Genomic DNA, 17,534 nt, shown 5'->3' with positions numbered 1-17,534 from the left:
CCACACCGTTCTATCGATGTTTATTGACTCTGAAACATGAAAATCGTTTAAGCTGTCGTCGTTAACGGCTAGCCTAGTGCTACTCCAGATGCACCCAGTCCGTTACACTCTGTAGACTGCGTCTATTTCCACCGCATTTCAATCACGTGCTGAATCTTCCTAGGGCGAGGCAACTAGTCTTTGAAACGAGTCAGATAAATAGCGAGAAAGGAATCACATGGAAATGGAAGAAAGAACCCATCCTCTAGTTGTTCAGTACGTAAACAATCGACTGTCGCAACGCTTGAACCAACCCTAACGATATGTTGATACGGCCCCCTCATCGCCTCTTAGCAGCAGTCGGAGGAAACACGTCGTCCTGTTAATGGTAATCGTTATAACGACGACAACGACGACGACGACGACGACGACGACGACGACGACGATGATGATGGTGATAATAATAACCGACGACGTACTATCGAAATTAGTCGTCATATTATAACAGTAACGCTATACCAACGACGGTCAGTATTGTAGTCGTTGCCTTATCTTCCAATAACAGTGTCCTTTGCGTGGCGTCGGTCGGACGAAGGCAAGTGCCGATAACGGTTGCCTGACAACAACTTAGGAGGTGTAGCAGATACATCATTAGGCGCTCATCAAACAGAGAATCTATGCGTACTCCTAACAGGAACTGTTTGCGCTGCTTGTCGCCGTTACCGCTCTCCGGCAATACGTACCCTTTAGTCGGGTAGACTGTCAGTGTGGGATGCTACTGCTCTATCTTCCTGCATTACGAAGCCTTGGACAGATACCGGTCTATCGCAGCTCGTCGCAATCCGTTGAAAGACAGCCATAGCACTGGGTCTTTCTCTCCCCTGTCTTGAACGACATTTGTATAGATACACCCCTGAGCGGAATTTATGAGTGTGTATACTTGTAAATGTTCATGAATACATCTATGTATCTATACAGCTGAATTAATATCGAGACAGGACCCCCACTACTGCGCAGGGATATCAGGGTTGCTTTCATATTGTTCTTCCGTTCGATTTTTTGTTGATTTTGTTTCCATGTAACATCTTATGCAAAGAATACGTAGAGAGGTACAAAAAGGCTGGCGCAGCAGCTATAGAAAAATACACCAGAATGCATAAATGCAGCAATACCAGAAGGGTAACGGTGGAAATAGAGTACTTCTGACTTCATCAGGCGAGACATTTTTTAATTTTCGCTTCCTCTCATCCAGTGTCGGCCAGTTTATTGTGTATGTTCCCGAAACACTGCCTTGGCTTGTTTTTATAACATTATATATCCACATAGTTACGTCTCTGGTAGTCGTTTCCTTACTCGTCAGCGTTTTACAGTCGCCTGGCCAATCTAACAGTAGCTAGGTTTGCCCGGCGGGAACCCAAAAAAGGGATTCGGGAAATTGGTTAGTTTGTTTGCTATAGGTTTTCCTGTTCTCGCGTGGTGATGAAAAAGAAGCGACACCTGTTTCCCGTCACTGCTTACGGCTACATTGGTCGTGGACCATTTGGCGGGAACACAGTGCCGCGAAAGTAGTCCGTTATGTTTTTCGGATGGTTATTAACCACATTGCCATCCGGTCAGCCATTTAATGATACATCTGCTAGAAACTGTTGGAGCATCGGGCCGTAAAAAATTGACAGCGACGTCAAATTCGGCTAGCTCACTTTCTTTACGTTCTTGCGAACTCATCCCTGACGAACGTCGTCAATAACGATATTAGCTTCCACGTTTGCCTCCTTGACGTTCGACGGACGAATTCGGCATATTGTATTTTTGCATAAAGGCATCTGTAGAAGTCGGTGCAGCATACCCTTCTTCACCGCCGACAGGATCGAGCTGTGTCTGTCACGCTAGGGCAGCTCCCGTCAGCTTAATAGGCCTAATCGATAGCTGAACTTCGGGAAGAGTAGTACGACTGATTGAATTGATGTTTATCCAGTCAGTCGTGTGACTGGCTATGCAGTCAGTGCCATTGACTTCCACTGTTATTTGGGACCGGTCACCGTTGGGGGGCTCGAACGTGCAGAAAAGAAAACATTTCCAAAAAACACACACATATATATAACCATGAAACAGTTAAGCGTTTGTTCGTCAGGCTATTAAAGTAAAAATGGGCCCCACACAACACGATATCGGGCGGAAGCTATAAAGAGATACATAGATAAATAGATTAATAGATAATGAAATAAAATCAACACCGCTCAAAGAAACATTTGATTACCGTTACTTCTAGGGTGAGTATTTCTGCGACGAGCACGATTTTGATTATGTTTTACTGTTATCGATACTCGTAGGAGTCGTTACAAAATGATGATATCTACATCACGTAGCTATACGGTCGTAAATGGATTCTGTTCCAACTACGTCGTATTAAATGGAAAAGGTTCAAACACAGCATGGAATAGCGCGCACGCGAATTCAAAACAATTACTTGAGCGGTTAAAATAGAATGCCTTATAATACGACGCTATATTCCTATTCAGGTGTGTAATAAGTTTTGCGGGATAATAATATGCAGTGGCAGTAAGCAAAGCCTCTGTAGTAGTGAGCCACGAAAGGAGTCTATTACCATTGAGGTGCTTCATGCAGTCTACCTTCATAGAGGGTTATTTAGTACTGACCACAAAAGGCAGCCTTTGGTCTTACTGCCAGTGACTGTGCAGCAGAAGGACGTTGACGATAACCAATGAAGGAGGAGTTAAGAGAAAATAGGCATTTTAAACATTTGGATTTTCACTAGCGACGACCACATCGTGAACGAAGTACATAATGAGCATGAGACAAAAAACGTGTGCTCAATTCATGTGTGGCAAATAAGCCTATTAAGCTATTTTTCGGCCCAAATAGCTACATTAACTGACATTTTCGAGAATAGATTTCATTCGGGTGCCGGAAAACCGGTGTGATCTTTGTGTACATGCCTCAGCAGACTGAGTCGTTGATCAGTATGGGTTTAATTAGCTTGTGACAGATGCTGTTGAGGACTAGCAAGAAAAGGTGCGCTGGCATTGTGTAGTGCAACTGATTACTAGCTAGTTGAATTGCGGGTAATTTTAATGAGTTACGCTGTACATAAATATGGCGTAAACGCGACCTATGATTTCCTTTAGTGTGCACTGTTTGCGAGCTATTAGGGAAAATTTTATCATTTCCCTCGGAGTATCTTTGTACGGTATTTATAAAGCGAACAGAAGATGACAGGGAGCAAACCTTCCGTTCGGTGATCTGCAGACCGTTGATCCCTTCGAGCTATCAGGTGTTCTAACTGCTTAGACAGTGTTTTCCTACTGATGCCTTGTCGGACACCATATGCGAACACGTGGATACGATCTCGGAAGGCATCTCTAGACACGTCCAAAACAATAGGTACTATGTATTCATAAAGCACTTGCGGCTTTAAGCAGGGACTAGTTTATCATCCAGGACTTCCGACCAAAGTCGCGATCTATGCCGACGAGATCATAAAGTCTCCATTTACCCTTGACTGCGCGCCACCCCCAATCGACATGTTGTTTTATTAAATTAGAAACCAAACCAGGAGAAATTCACATTCTTGCTTATCGTCTAAATTTAGTAGGACAGGCTTAAAGGCGCTAACGATTTCGCGTTTTGAGCTCGCATCCTTTCTTGGTATAGACAAATATCGAATAGCATAGGACTGTATGCACTATTGGCCAACACGAGCCGCATGTACACCATGCCATACCTACGCTCATTCAATATTCGCTGACGGAATGTCGAGGTTCGGTAACGTATACCAGGGAAAATAATTAATTCAAATAACACAGCAGTTATTTTACATGAGGTAAATTACGGCGTATGACGTTACAGCTCCGTGCAACCCGTACAAGCACAAATCTTCGCTATGCCATGCTGACGGCACGCTTGTGCAAACCCGATGCGATTAAGCGCAAAAACAATCAACAAAGACTAATCCGTATGTATAAGTGCTACAAAAGTGCTCTATACTCTGTAGAAATTAAAAGTCTCTATTATAAAATCAACTAATACAGTGCAACTCTGCCTAGTCATCAGTAAATCGGATGATATAATTTTCTGACTGAAAAATTATCACTGGAAAATGATTACAGCCATAAGAATTCCTTATACAGGTGGTCGCTGTGAATAAAGACACGGAAGACACGGATGCTTCTAATGAAGAGCAAATAGACTCTAATATCAGTCATACAGCCGGACGTTGTCCTCGGTATTCACAGTATCAAATCCAACTGATTCAGAACTTCCGAAGGCCTAATTGTTCCATACGATGTTGCTTGCGTGTATCTTTCGTAGCCCACAAACAGGTGACATGACCGGTTCGAGTACACGTTGGAAAGTATATAAGGTAAGTTATACAAAAAATAAAGTGGTATTCCACTATATGGTCACATTCGTTGCGGCGCACTGATAGGACTACGGTATATTAAAAAAAAAAAATAATAAAATAAGTAAAAAGTTAGTATGCGATGCAGGCGTCAGATATATAAATATATATATTTGCTGGTAGTAAACTGCACACCATTAGCCCTCTTCGAGAACTTCTCATGTTTGTCATTCGGCTTAATTCTCTCGAGCTATTTTCATAGTCGAAATGGTGGTAGAGCCAACTTCTTTAGGATTTGAGAAACTGTTATTAACAAACATTTTGAGATTTTGTACGTAATTTATATCCCGAGATCGATAGGAGCGTTATGCGAAGATGTTTTAAAGACATCGTTCATTATTCCAGTATAATCAGGTTCATGTCCCTTGGGGTGCGGTGTTGCGTTAGGGTATAAAATAGCGGTTTGATAGGGAACATTATGCTCAGCGAAGACAAGAACAATCTGCAAACTTGGCCTTTCTTGCTACCTTGGAACCTTCTTTAGTTAAACAGGCCAATATATCAGTCATTTGCTCGCGTCTGCTTTCCGATTTCAGTGCGCAGTACGTAGGCTGCGTAGATCAAACTTCAGGTACTATGGTGCCAGTTCTATGTTCACTTCGTGCACCCCCGGTATTCCAAAAAGCCGGGTCTGTCCAAAGAAAATGGCTAAATTCTCTTTTCGAGTATGTGAAAAGACAGTGCAAGAGTGCTTATGAACGACTTCCCCGAACTCTGTTGATAGATGCTAGTGCCAATCCTATGTTTTGTCGATTAGGATGACGCTCTTATAAGTTACAAACGTGCACCGTTTCTTTGCGCTGAAGCAACGGCGAAAATGATTGAGAGCTTTTGCCAACCATTATAGCTACAACGGGAGTCGCCGAGCGGCTCTAGTATTAGAGTATTTTGGTAACAACAACAGTAGTTGGTAGCAGCCACGAATGGATAGTTCTCATACGGATACGACGCACGAAGGGAACTCGTTTAGGCAATGCGGATGTAATCGGCGTTCTCATGGTGGTCTATTTGTGTGCCATTCGAGATGCAGTAGAACTAGATGTCCACTATAAAACTGGTGATGAAGTAAATCCGGCAAAAAATCATACACGAGATGGAGGTGCCGCGTGTGCAGTGTACTGACAGCAGACTGGTCGACAGACCGCTTCTTGATGTGTATAAACTTTGAGTTGGAATCAATAAAATGTTTAGCGTTCGTGCCTCATCTATAATATTTTTGAAAAGAAAGTGACCGATCTGAAAGAAGAGCATATGCAATCGACTCCAATAACAGATCACTAGACAACAACAGACGATTTTTTCGGACCTTTGCCCAGCGTACCTGCTTTCCGCCTACGGAAGAAAATAGTAGTTTTGATTGGCGACAGTATAATTGAGCCCATTGGCCGCGCTATGAAGCAGTTTCTGACCAAAAAGGCGCCAGTGACTCCCCGCGATTGAGCCCTAAGCATATATATATACAAGATATTGAAATAATGCTGACCGGGGCTGACAAAAGCATGAATACCGCAAGTAGCCCGGTAGAAGTATTCGTGCAGGATACCACGAACGTATAGAATTTGAGAAAGATAAATATATTTCACTGGTAGAAAGACCCGCAGAGAAGTTGATCCATTCCCGGCGGGTATCATTGGTCCACCTGTTACGTGTTCAGAGCTGAAAAGCGATGAACAATATTTTTGTGAGGAACGCGGCCAAAGATAATGCCAACTTTTCTGTCGTGCCTCTCTGTATCATTCAATGTCCAATTGTTAAGAGCGGCTAGTACAGCTGCCAGAGCGAGGCAGCAAGAAAAATAACTTTAACATTGTCAAAAAGATCAAGCCTTTTTCAGATTTAAAAATCAGGAAGGACAATGATATAAAGATACAGAAGAGCAGCAGGTCAGAATAAACGGGAGCAGCAAGACACAACCAACATTCAAGGCCAAGACGACCGAACAGCCTGGTCAGCTTTGCGGGGACCAGTGAACAGCATCTAGCATGCGCCACATCGAGGAGTCGTCGTCGTCGTCTACACATGGCACCTGCTGTTGTGTCAACCGATTCGAATAGTTACCCCCTCTTCCCCGAATGCCAACGACCGAGGATTTTGTGAAGCAAGTCCTAGCCGTAATGGCCACTCATATAGCGTTCTCAGGACGCAACGGCTTTCACCAAAGCCGTCAAAACTATACCAGGGATTGATATCTGAGTACGGGGCCGAATTCCAGCGAGGAACTGCAAGAGTGAAGCGTTCCTTAAGCCGACAGCTTGGCAAAGCCTTGATATCGTCGTACTGACGGAAAATTCGACGACTTACCTATTTAATTTTTCCGGCTTCTAGGCTGTGAACTGTCCATACGGAAAGAATAATAGCTCAGAACGTCCTAGTGGAGGCGCGTTGGTGTGTTATAACCATCGCCAGGATTAGTGAAAAATAATGTTATCGCATTGCGTGGTCCACGCATCTAGACTGTAACGGCTTGTCCGCCGCGCTGAGAGAAACTACCTAGATGCTAATAGGAAAACTCATTAACGGTCTGGAAGCACTGTCGCGCCTTCCTGGTTTGCCCCCTAGTCATACCTAATGACTCTAACGCTCGCCACAACCGACTTATTTCAAATGGCGCATCAGGGCTCCGACACTTGTAGACCTTTGTTGTTGAATAATCAATCCAAGCTGATTGATACCGATGTTTGAAGCATACGCTGAAACATCAATTATTAATGTATTCATAATGAATGTTACCCGAGGTAAATTTCGCTTTCTCGAGAAAACTAACTCATTGAAAGAGGGAGATGTATACGAGCACACGTCCCAATCGCTATAGATCTCGTGGTGCCAGTGAAATAATCCTACGTCTCCAGAAACTAGCTTCTTCCACGTTGCCTACATGTGAGGAAACCTCCGGAGGGAGCGCACGAAGTCGTCCCGGCACCATATACCATAGATAAACATAACATTCTTTCGAGGTTATTTCGTCATCCACCTAACCTGTTACCCCCAGCAGAAATACAGCGCGGAGCTTACTATATGGCCGCGGCGCTCAAAACAATCTGCTAAATAGCGTTCGTTGCACAACAAAAAAAAGTATTTGAAGATGTTGGAGAGTCAGCAAATAACATAGGTAAAGTAGCAGCCATACAGATGGCTGACTTGTTATGAATCGACCGTATGTTCAATAAGCTCAACTGCACTGATCAGTAACTTAACTTGTACGTACTGGTCCACGAGCGGTACAATCTCTTTAGTAATGCCATTGTTTTCTGTGGTCAACAATGAGAAATACACGGCAGGGCGCTACCTACTCGGGTGAAAGTTAGTCATGGTAGAGGTCCTGCAGATCTTCGAGACCTCGTAGAACAACAAAACAGCAGATTCTGACAGAGACCGCGATGGACGTTTAAGGAGATTGATTCTTGGTGAACTGTATTTTTCAATAAGTGTCCACGTGCCAGCATCTTGCAGGCTCAGTGAGCGCAGGTGCTTTCCTATTGGTGATTTCTAAGAAAAAAATGAACCAACTTTATTGTCGTCACGGCGTACGATCGACAAGAAGAGCGTATGCCACGAGTTGTTCGCCGGAGTGCAGACCAAGAGACTTTCCATCTTCGGCGATATGGATCACGACGGAGCGCACTTTGAAGTAGTTGGAAAGCTATAAAGAATAAACAGCGTAGATTTCAGACAGAACGCTCGATAGGAACGGTATACAGTTTCCTGAGATGTTTGTTGGTTTTAAGGTCGCATTTAACTCTGCACCCCGACCTTTCTGCGTGCCTTGGCGTACGTGAGTGTGGCATGGAATTTACTCGCCTCGCCGCCTGTGACCGTACAAAAAAACGGTATAGGCATTGATGACGGAACGGTAGAACTGCCCCTTTTTCCAAAGATTGATTTTACCAAGGTTTTTTTCTGAACTTTCTTTCTGTTCACAGTCTTACTTAAGGATCTTCCTGGCAAAATAAAAGGCCGAAACAGCGCAGTGTAAGTTCTCCTCTTCGCGAATGACCTGCTAATCTTCGGCCTTGACAGGTTCCAAGTGCAGTAGGCTCTGGTCAGGTTTCACATGGCAATAACTAACTGGGATCCACGATCAACCTGGATAAAACGGGCGTCGTAAAATTTTGGAGGGGAAGCAGGCTTACCGTTGGCGATACACTGTTTCTCACTTAACAAATTCCAATATTTCGGGCTATTCATTTGCTCTAATAGTTATAACTTCATTTCACACATCTCAGAAAGATGCAAGATAGCATCTACCGCGTCTTGTGCAATCAGGACCCCAAGTTGCCTTTCCTTCATGACAGCGCCTTGCCTATTCAACCTCAAAAGGACGCCAGCAGCACCTAACATGGCGAATATAATTTACGAAGACCTTATAGTCCTTAAAGGACCTTAAAGGCCTATCTTTTATAGCGTGCTTTGGGCCTTCATCATATGGCAAGCAACCGACTATTTTACCTCCTTGCTGACAACCCGTTGCTCATTGAAGATGTGAGGTTTCATTTTCAACTCCCGACAGCCGGAGGCCTTCTCCGAGTATCCTAACAGGGAAAAGCAGAGGTTCGCCGAAATGAACGATGAATTTTACAGCATCGGAGTGATCAGAGAGGAAAACTCGCAAAAACTGGAGTGGATCAACCATCACGTAGTCACCCGTTCTGTGGCCCAGGGCTTCCATCACAAATTATGTACGGACGGGCGATTCCGCAAATTTAGTAAGGGGTATGTTTACAATACATGCGAGCAGAATTGGCTCTTAAATTTTTCTAAAATTTTAAAACTCACAAGTTTTTATGGGGGCTAGAAACTATATATAATTTTTTTGTCGGGTATTTTTATACAAACATGTTGCTGAATATGTTAAAGCCTATTATATTGTAACTATGTATCTTTTTTACGAGAAGAAACAAATCCTTCGTCTTATTTTCTAATTATTTACGGCCGCATCGTAACGCGTATTCTTTGAATGAAATTTTCCTCTGGACAAGATATAGAAGTTCTTGTCAATTTCTAAGTTATTCTTTAAGCTCAGTCTTTAACATAGTAAAAATGCTATATGCACAAAATGACCAAAAAATAGCATATACTTTGTACTAGCATATACTCATTTCGTTTCGATGTTATTATCGAGAGAAATAATGTTCTATTTTTAGTAACTTTTTTAGTAACCTTTGACCGAGTAATGACTGACTAACGTAGCGTAATACGCGCCTAACGCTAAACGCATCGAGAATGTTCGCTACCGGTATGCGGAGGATTGCTACTTTTAATTTTACACGTTTCCGGCCCGGGATCTATATACATACCCAACATTTCGGCCATAGCTGTCGGATCTTGCTCCAGTTTCTTGAGAAGATCCAGTCGAATCTTCTACTAATACCATGATAAATAAGCAATAATTTGATTTCATGTACACATATTCTGGTTAACTAAGTTGAAGGTTTTTGTAGAGTTTAGTCCCTCGTCTCACTTTTTGGGGCATTTCGAGAGTGTAATGAAATGTATATATGGGAAAAACGTCAGCTCCTACCACTGTGAATAGCAATCTATTACAGCCGACTTGACAACCCTTTGGCAAAATGAGCCAAACTTAAGTCAGCAATAGATATACAGGTACGGTGAGTAGCTAACTCATCCATTGGTAAAGACATGTGTAATCGATTCTTCTACACATTTCACCCCTCCCTGCCCGCGTCGCAGTTCTGTAACTAACCAACAAAATGATGCTTACCAATCCATCAATCTATAATACAGCCCTATATTAAACAGTCGTCGTTATACAAATAGATGAATTTGTGTGTAGGAACATGTGTAACAAGCGTGAGTTATATCAAACAGTTTTTTTTTTATCTTTCGTAACAACTTTACATTTTTTGCTGTGCGCTACGATATGATTTGTAGGGGCAAAACCTATATCAATGCCTCAACCATGTATTGGCATCGAATGCAAAACACTATGGGGGAAATTATACACATCACATGTAGCTGACTAACAGGATAGAGTAGTAGCGAAGTGAGCGTAAGGAGCGTTTGTCGCGCGATGATCTCCATATATCCAGCATTATCTAAACGTTTAAAATATATCCCGCTACATGAATGGAGAAAAATTATATATGTATGGTATTTATTACGTACTTTTTGAAGTAGTTCCGGGTCGCTCATTCCGTGGCTGATCTTCTACCTGTATTAATAATAAGCTGTTATGTAGTCCGTCGTACGATTCTATGAAGTCGATTAAACGAATGTTCAGATGGCCTTTTACGCTGGTAAAACGCGTTTCGTCTGTTTGGTACGATGTGTAGGTTAGCAAACACGTTTTTATGTGTTTTGGTAGCAGCCGCATCAGCTGCCAGTTACCAACCCATCCACTTGTCTATGTTCTGGTGAGTTAATATTAGCTTGTCGTTAAAATCCGAGTGAATCCGTGTCATTTGCAAACGTCTACCGCCACAATCGATAAACGACACTCGTGTTACTGATATGGTTTGTGGCACTTGAAGGAACCCTATCACCCGAACAATTTCGAATCCTTGGCTGGGAGTTGGGTTGTTTTTAATATGGCAGCACCATTAAAGTCCACCTTATAGGCGCATGCAGAGCTTCACCCCTCGTTGCTGGCTCTTCTCTGTGTGACTATTACGTAGCCACTGTTAGGACTGCGAAGCAAACGGGTGAGGCTGGGCGCATAAACCTAGCGAAAGAGAACGCTCAACACTCCGTTGCCGTGGAAACTAGGCATCAAATCAGCTTTAATGTGTGCTTCTTACCTTCGCAGGTGACCAAGAGTTCAAGCATTGCTTGGCTCCGGCTCTACATCTGTTTGGAGTATGCTGCGGGTATAGATTAGGCAATGCCCGAATGATTCGTCATGAGGAGAAAATGTGTTAGTTACTAGGGATGAATACATATTTATCAAACATTTGTTATATTTAATGCTTGCAAGAGTCCGAGTTTGGAGCTGACAACCTTTACTGCGATGCATGATGGATGGGCATGCGTTTGAAGCCTTAAAATAGCTCAGATAGAACCAATAAATTATTATAATTATCCTGGTCCGTTCACACTCAGCTAATATATAATTCTGGGATGCTTCCCGTAACCGCAGAGACATTTGTGTCTCATTTATATTGTAATTGTGATACAGAATATTGTCAACTCTTTGATGATTCTGCGTACAGATAAAGTGCTAGGCGAAGAAACAGCTTTGACGAAAACCATACGGCGTGTTGTTTATCTTCCCATTCTCCACAATGTTAATACGATAAAAAAAGATTTCAGTTCTTAACTGAATGTTAAGTACCATATTTTTCTGATTTCTATTGTCTTGTTCCTTTTATAAACGGTATGATATTTTTTCCTCCTTCGAAGGGTAAATCGAGTAGGGGTAAATTGAAGGGTAAATGAGAATAGTAACTTTTCACAATGTTTTGGGCCTGAGAAACAGTACTGTATTGTCACGCCGCAGCGTACCCCTTCAGTGGCCATTGCACACTAACAAAAGTAGGACCACACTGTTTGATAGTGACAGCAATAGCAATAAAAAATAATAACAATAATAATGGCTGTTGTTGTTGCTCTTCTTATAATAACAAGTCTCAAATAAAAATACAAAACTGAACCAAATCCCCCGCAGCTGTGATACAATATGTATGTACGATGGATACATATTAAACGACAATCCCTTGAACCCCAGAAAAAACTTGGCGTGAGTCAACAGGGTAAGTGTAGTCTAATTCGTTGGACGTTTTTCGTTTGCGCCGAACGGCGAAAGCAAATACAACGCATCGACCACAACAATCACGCCAGCTTGAAGCCAACTTCAGCGTCGAACCGGGTGGCCTTTCGATACGCTAGCAATAATTTTCCGCGCTCCATTTCCCTCTCCACATGATTCGCGCTTTTAAAAACTTGGTCACGCCGTTTCGGTAACACCAGTACCTTTAGTGGCGTCTGAAGTATAATTATGGGTTCTGTCTCTCTGACCGTCTCCTCCTTGTATTTTCCGCAGTTGACGTTTCGATTCCACGGCGTTTTGCTAGCTTTGGTCGAAGCTGGGCGTTTGCTGCGTCGGTTTCTGTGACTTTTGTCGCTACTCGCAGTTGTTTACCTTTTACATCTTTTTCTCTACTTTAATTCTCCGTAAGAGAAGTCATTTCGTGCCTGAATCACCTTGCAGCGCTCCACACAGAGTTGCCAATGCTGCTGTTGTTGTTTTCGCTCTTTTTTCCCGTTATGTAATCTCTTTCTGATCATGTGGCCGGCCATGTTGAATTTCTCGTTGTCGAAAGCCCCCACACGCTTTAGCAACGTATTATCGTTGGCGACCGCTGTGTTTATCTCTCCTCTTTGTTGGCTTGTTTCGTCTTTTTCTTTGATAAGTTCATACTCTGCAAAACGAGCAACGAAACCCGAAATGCAACAGAAATCGGTGATAGACCCTCGCGGAAACATTATATAGAATATAGACACCGTTCGCTTTAAACCGTAGCATTCGCTACCGGCAGTGTCAATCCACGTATTCCAATATCAGTGATGGTTTCTAAATAGCACCAAGTCACTCGTTAGGAACAAAGCGGAGCGTCCGCAGAGCAGCTGTTAGCAGAGACAAAACAACAAATAAGATCATCAACCACCTTTCGTTCTGCCCGTTATATATTAGCTAGTGGTGCTGGCCCAAGCATTCGAAAAACTAACATGAATAATCAAATGGGTTATTGATATTAATAAATAACAGATTTGTAAGTCGGTTTGCTTACTAGGTTCGAGGACACTTCAGAGCGGTCTATGTTCAACGACGACCCCGTGATGGCTCGGTGCCAACACGCTTGTCTATCAGATTTAGAAACACGAAGATGCCTAGGTTAGAGAAGGTCCGGGTGTCGACGCGCCTCCTTTGTGCGAAGATGATGGCTCAGTCATTCGAAGCAGTGCTCAATGGAACTACCGAATGTAGAACTAGAAATATTTAGTAAATTTGAAACCAGGTGTGGATTGAAACACAGTTTTTGTTTCAGGGATGGAGGGGGCCGCCAGCCGTTTTGACAGCGACATCTAACCATGGTAGTGGAATTGGGCATGTAACCTAGAGCCTTCTATGGTTAATGATGGTATTAGTAGGTCACAGTAGGAGTTGATGGAGGCATAACACTATAGACGCAATAGTCATGCGCCATCCATTGTACGCTAATTGTAGTTGCTCAGTGAGAAAGATGAGGCAGAGATGTTTCAGGTTTTAGGTCTACTTCCTTTAATTAATGGCATCCCTGCCTCAGACGGCTGGTGGCACCAAACGAAATGTGTGGAAAACTTTGAACCTAGGCCAGCCTATGTATGTTTAGTAGGCAAACAGATTTTCTGTTGCACGATGGCGAAGGGACAGAATCTCAACAGTCCCTGGGGAAGAAGCAGTTACATTCGCCTGGTAAGAGTGGAGCAGCATTAATCGTGAAAGCATGAGTTTCCATCATAGCTGTAGATAGTGTACCCACCATGGAAATAATTTCACGGCGTAAATGCTACACAAACCCCCTTTTTTTTGACCTTTTTCCACATCCGCGACTAATCGCACCCGCTGCACATAACCGTGTGTCGATAATGTCACTCTTTTTAACTGGCGGGTAGCAGCTCGTCGTGGGAGAAAATCGCAGATTTTTTACTGCGTACAACACCATAGAGATGTCCTCAGACACTGACATTGACAAGATGATTCGGTCGAAACGAGTCAACGTATTTATATGGCATAGATCACTAAAAACGGGTTCAGTTTCTAATATCTAAACAAATCTTATGCAGTACTGAGTAATGTGTGGGCTGCCTTTTATGCTAGAGTTACAGTTTTTCGCAAGAGTAGTGATAACCGCCAGTGCGTATTTCGTACTAATATTTCTTTATTTATATGTCATGTTTTTCGAAGTTTATACTGTGGAAAGGAGGCATCCCGGAGCAGGTGAAGAAAACACTCAAGAAGATCGATTAGCTAGCTTAGCGCATGATTATTGCTGGCTCCAGCGAAAGCAACGAAAAAAGCTAATCCTGAGTAAGTCAGTGAGCAAGCCTGAGTGAGCATTAAGCGGGGATTTGGCCTTTGAAGGCAGCAAATAAAGGAAAAGTGTATGGCGAAACAGAACATCAACTGGATAATGATTGGACAGAAAATTAGGATGAGATAAGGCGCCATAAGGTACCGACGAAAATGGATCAAAATCAGGCGCATATACTACAGCATATTATACAAATATTATACAAAAAAAAAAAAGCAAATATACATTATATTAGTATTACTTATCACAACTAGGTTTCTCTGTTCAATCGGTGCCGTAAACAAAGAGTTGCGATCTCCCCGATTTTATACGCGTAGAACAAATGCAACATGTGAATACAGCATCGGGAATATGGCGAAAATGCCCCTTTCAAGTTCATGTAAGCGTGTTCACGGAACTTTTACTTAATTGATGGTATATCGATACCGGTCGCCCCGTTCACGTTCAGCCTACCTTGAAATTCATAAGAAAGCTAGTTGTCAACTGGCAGCGTGATTTTCAATAATAATTGTTTTACTTTGGACCATTCGCGCAATACAAGTCGAAACATGTTATATGAGCTTTATGTTCTTGTATACAAATTACTACACCAAAGCCTATCTGACACCTGAATTTGCTATAGGTCCTGTATGATATAGGTTGTTTTTAACGAAGAAAAATGCTATAGAGGGGGAAGACTATATTTTTACATGTACTGAAAGACTGTGGCGGCCATAGGGACTCGACTATTTCAGTATATCTTTATCACGCAAAGAGCCCGAATAACAACTAATTATCGGTTGCCTTTGACTATTCCAAGCAACTCTTATCAACCAGTAAAACGTTTCTAATTCAATGTTTGACACGAGATTTTTTTTATCTTGTTTTTAACAAAAAGGTTCTTTTTAGCTGCCTGCTATACCACAACGCAATCCTATGTAAACTTATTTCCACTAGGCATTTTTCGGATCCCGCAAGTATTTCCCAGCTGCCAGCTTACAGGACTCTTCGGACATTGTCACCAGGACAGTGAGCTGCATGTGCTCGGCTTTGCCGTCATGCATCCTGCACACGTGTCCCTCAAGATTGATATTAGTAACATTTTTCCTCTTCTAGAAGCCTACCTTCCCATTTTCTGACATATATGCGTAAGGGCAGTGGGTTCTCTAAGAGAGTTTAGTATACCTCAGGGATGTAGATGCCCTGAACAAGTTTTTTCGTGTAATGACATTGTAAAGTGGGTAAACATTGTAGCGGGTGGGGTGTTAGCGATAATCAATTTTCATCGCACCTAAGCGATATCGGAGTCAGGAAAGGGTAATCCCTTACAATAATGAAAAAAATCATTTTTTGATTTTCATCACCTAATAAAAAAATAAAAGAAACGTCAGCCTTAATTAGGTTTCTTTAATGACTTACCACGATTCATGTATCTCGGCTACCTAGACCGGTGAGCGACACGAAATTCTATATCGGCTTAACTAGTCACCCCCCTTCCGCCCAGAAAGTTTTCGCCAGTTTTTGCTACGTTGAAGACAAAACAGAAGTGTCGTATAGAAATGAGACTATTAGTAGTCAAGGGCAACGAGGTCTTGAATAAAGTCGACAGTCATAGTAAAGCCCGCCCTGGCTAAAATAAACAGGACATCGCTAGCAAGGCTAAAATCTGACAGTAAGCCATTAGTGCAGTTGGTACTGGCATTAACCAACAGCAAATTAAGGCTGGAATACGTGCATCAAAAGGCAACACAATGACGGTCCTGCAAATAAACGTATTGAGTGCGAATTAGCACCGATTTATTGGAACCAGTTACTACAGGGTGGGCTTATTAAGGCGGTTATTCACACTAGCCAGACGTTACACTTGGACATCATTCCGCGTCTAATCAGGCTGGCGTATTTACGGTCCACATAATAATGGTATAAAGTAGTTCCTTCTTGTTTTAGGCAATAAAAAAACTGATATTCGACGCAGGTCGACCACAAAAATGACTACAGCCGACGCCGACGAATGATTACCCAACCTATACACTGTATTATAAATACTGTATATTGTGTACATATGGGTCGAGCGCACGTATTCTCGTTTATTCCGACCCGTACAGTCTTTTTGTCTGCCTGGCGTCGAATGCCGTTACATTGAATATAAATCAGATTTGACCCGTTCGTTTCCACAGGGCATTTAAGACGAAGTCAACCGCAATTCCTAACCAGTTTGCCTTTCCTACACCTTTTTACTTTCGGTGTAATAATCACCACTATTGTTTTTCTCATAGATTTGTCCGTGCGTAGAAAATTCGCGCATAAAACCTACATAGTTTTTTCTGGCAAACCACAAGTGGCCTTTCAGCCTGAACCTTGATTCACCATTTGCACTAATGACTCTAAATCGTAGATAAAATAAGTCAATCTTTTAAAACAAACAGTTTAAAGAAAACAGCACTGCGCCGCCGTGAAGCTGCTCGCCAGTGGCTCGAAATAACTACGTTTTCCCCGTACAACTATTTTTATGCAAACCGAGCACAGAAGAAAAAATGAAGGAAATGAACTATATCCGTAAAGAAGCGGGTGATCTATCAGCTCCATAAATCTCAACGAGCTAAACTTTAACTTCAACGACTTTGTCAGCAATTGAGAACGCTCGAGCCGCTCAGGACATGAATGCCGGTTGATAAGCGTGGCAACAATGTCTGTAGCCATTTTCCTGCTAGGTGTCACTGCGGCGAACGAACATCGCTTTGGCTGCTATCGCCACCGACTATTTATAACAAGATATGGTCCGGCAAAGAAAGTCGACTTTCGAAGGCAACAAGGCGCTACCATAGCACAAATGACAGCAACCAAATGCAGTGTCGTCGGCCACTGCAATGAAATCGGTTGTAGCTGCAAATGGGGCTAAGCAGACGACGCGGCTGTGCTGCAGACGACGTGACATCCGTGCCAATTCAGCTAGTCGTCTGCTGCGTCCGGCGTTGGGCCGCGTACAGATTTACATTACTATCTGTGTTCCACTTCTGCGAGTCTGATATTGGACTTAATTACGCATGCTCATCATGATCTCTTTATTTAAGCTTGTGCTGAGAGCGGCGTTCGATATAGAAAACAATGACTCATGGTTGAATTTGGAC

At 42.7% G+C, this 17,534-nt stretch overlaps 1 long non-coding RNA gene across 4 annotated transcripts in view; it reads left to right on the top strand.

Annotated features, from left to right (window-relative positions):
- Positions 1-17,534, top strand: part of LOC111269811 (uncharacterized) — a 29,819-nt gene that overhangs the window by 3,944 nt on the left and 8,341 nt on the right. For 2 of the 4 annotated variants that reach the window (XR_002685943.2, XR_002685942.2), the window contains exons 2-3: positions 3,847-3,952; positions 4,128-4,360. This is a non-coding gene — a long non-coding RNA (uncharacterized LOC111269811). Of the gene's footprint in view, positions 1-3,846; positions 3,953-4,127; positions 4,361-11,162; positions 11,943-14,300; positions 14,618-17,534 lie in introns of those variants that run through there. The other 2 variants (XR_015314698.1, XR_015314697.1) reach the window with 2 other exon arrangements.

This window comes from Varroa jacobsoni, unplaced genomic scaffold (genome assembly GCF_002532875.2).
Source record: "Varroa jacobsoni isolate VJ856 unplaced genomic scaffold, vjacob_1.0 scaffold_1417, whole genome shotgun sequence".
In the NCBI taxonomy this organism is placed as follows: domain Eukaryota; kingdom Metazoa; phylum Arthropoda; class Arachnida; order Mesostigmata; family Varroidae; genus Varroa; species Varroa jacobsoni.
This window is presented reverse-complemented; position numbering and strand designations above follow the sequence as displayed.